The 2500-nt window shown below is 51.7% G+C and overlaps 1 protein-coding gene across 1 annotated transcript in view; it reads right to left on the reverse strand.

Moving 5' to 3' along the window:
* arhgap28 (Rho GTPase activating protein 28) overlaps positions 1 to 2500 on the reverse strand; it is a 20032-nt gene that overhangs the window by 8653 nt on the left and 8879 nt on the right. The gene's annotated exons all lie outside the window — the stretch shown is intronic.

Below are 2500 nucleotides of genomic sequence, written 5' to 3' on the forward strand. Positions count from 1 at the left end.
GTGTACCCAGTAAGGAGCGGTAGGTAGACAGGTGTGTGTGTGTGTGTGTGTGTGTGTGTGTGTGTGTGTGTGTGTGTGTGTGTGTGCCAGTAAGGAGCGGTAGGTAGACAGTGTGTGTGTGTGTGTGTGTGTGTACCCAGGTGTGTGTGTGTGTGTGTGTGTGTGTACCCAGTAAGGAGCAGGTAGACAGGTGTGTGTGTGTGTGTGTGTGTGTACCCAGTAAGGAGCGGTGGGTAGACAGGTGTGTGTGTGTGTGTGTGTGTGTGTACCCAGTAAGGAGCAGTAGGTAGACAGGTGTGTGTGTGTGTGTGTGTGTGTGTGTGTGTGTAGCCAGTAAGGAGGCGGTAGGTAGACAGGTGTGTGTGTGTGTGTGTGTGTGTACCCAGTAAGGAGCGGTAGGTAGACAGGTGTGTGTGTGTGTGTGTGTGTGTGTGTGTGTGTGTGTGTGTAGCCAGTAAGGAGTGTGTGTGTAGACAGGTGTGTGTGTGTGTGTGTGTGTGTGTGTGTGTGTGTGTATACCCAGTAAGGAGCGGTAGGTAAACAGGTGTGTGTGTGTGTGTGTGTGTGTGTGTGTGTACCCAGTAAGGAGCGGTAGGTAGACAGGTGTGTGTGTGTGTGTGTGTGTGTGTCTGTGTGTGTGTGTGTGTGTGTGTGTGTGTGTGTGTGTGTGTACCCAGTAAGGAGCGGTAGGTAGACAGGTGTGTGTGTGTGTGTGTGTGTGTGTGTGTGTGTGTACCCAGTAAGGAGGAGGTAAGTAGACAGGTGTGTGTGTGTGTGTGTGTGTGTGTGTGTGTGTACCCAGTAAGGAGCAGTAGGTAGACAGGTGTTTTGTGTGTGTGTGTGTGTACCCAGTAAGGAGCGGTGTGGTAGACAGGTGTGTGTGTGTGTGTGTGTGTGTGTGTGTGTGTGTGTGTGTGTGTGTGTGTACCCAGTAAGGAGCAGTAGGTAGACAGGTGTTTGTGTGTGTGTGTGTGTACCCAGTAAGGAGCGGTAGGTAGACAGGTGTGTGTGTGTGTGTGTGTGTGTGTGTGTGTGTGTAAGGAGGAGCAGTAAGTAGACAGGTGTGTGTGTGTGTGTGTGTGTGTGTGTGTGTACCCAGTAAGGAGCGGTAGGTAGACAGGTGTGTGTGTGTGTGTGTGTGTGTGTGTGTAAGGAGCAGTAGGACAGGTGTGTGTGTGTGTGTGTGTGTGTGTGTGTGTGTGTGTGTGTAAGGAGCGGTAGGTAGACAGGTGTGTGTGTGTGTGTGTGTGTGTGTGTACCCAGTAAGGAGCGGTAGGTAGACAGGTGTGTGTGTGTGTGTGTGTGTGTGTGTGTGTAGTAAGGAGCAGTGGTAGACAGGTGTGTGTGTGTGTGTGTGTGTGTGTGTGTGTGTACCCAGTAAGGAGCGGTAGGTAGACAGGTGTGTGTGTGTGTGTGTGTGTGTGTGTACCCAGTAAGGAGCGGTAGGTAGACAGGTGTGTGTGTGTGTGTGTGTGTGTGTGTGTGTGTGTGTGTGTGTGTGTGTGTGTGTGTGTGTACCAGTAAGGAGCGGTAGGTAGACAGGTGTGTGTGTGTGTGTGTGTGTGTGTGTGTGTGTGTGTGTGTGTGTACCCAGTAAGGAGCGGTAGGTAGACAGGTGTGTGTGTGTGTGTGTGTGTGTGTGTACCCAGTAAGGAGCGGTAGGTAGACAGGTGTGTGTGTGTGTGTGTGTGTGTGTGTGTGTGTGTGTGTGTGTGTGTACCCAGTAAGGAGCGGTAGGTAGACAGGTGTGTGTGTGTGTGTGTGTGTGTGTGTGTGTACCAAGTAAGGAGCGGTAGGTAGACAGGTGTGTGTGTGTGTGTGTGTGTGTGCCCAGTAAGGAGTAGGTAGACAGGTGTGTGTGTGTGTGTGTGTGTGTGTGTGTGTGTGTGTGTGTGTGTACAGTAAGGAGCGGTAGGTAGACAGGTGTGTGTGTGTGTGTGTGTGTGTGTGTGTGTAAGGAGCGCGGTAGGTAGACAGGTGTGTGTGTGTGTGTGTGTGTGTGTGTGTGTGTGTGTGTCCCAGTAAGGAGCGGTAGGTAGACAGGTGTGTGTGTGTGTGTGTGTGTGTGTGTGTGTGTACCCAGTAAGGAGCGGTAGGTAGACAGGTGTGTGTGTGTGTGTGTGTGTGTGTGTGTGTGTGTGTGTGTGTGTGTGTGTAAGGAGCGGTAGACAGGTGTGTGTGTGTGTGTGTGTGTGTGTGTGTGTGTGTACCCAGTAAGGAGCGGTAGGTAGTGTGTGTGTGTGTGTGTGTGTGTGTGTGTGTGTGTGTGTGTGTGTGTGTGTGTGTGTGTGTGTGTGTGTGTAAGGAGCGGTAGGTAGACAGGTGTGTGTGTGTGTGTGTGTGTGTGTACCCAGTAAGGAGCGGTGGGTAGACAGGTGTGTGTGTGTGTGTGTGTGTGTGTGTGTGTGTGTGTGTGTGTGTACAGTAAGGAGCGGTAGGTAGACAGGTGTGTGTGTGTGTGTGTGTGTGTGTGTGTGTGTACCAGTAAGGAGCGGTAGGT

The sequence above is a fragment of the Perca flavescens genome, unplaced genomic scaffold (assembly GCF_004354835.1).
Source record: "Perca flavescens isolate YP-PL-M2 unplaced genomic scaffold, PFLA_1.0 EPR50_1.1_unplaced_scaf_44, whole genome shotgun sequence".
Classification (NCBI taxonomy): domain Eukaryota; kingdom Metazoa; phylum Chordata; class Actinopteri; order Perciformes; family Percidae; genus Perca; species Perca flavescens.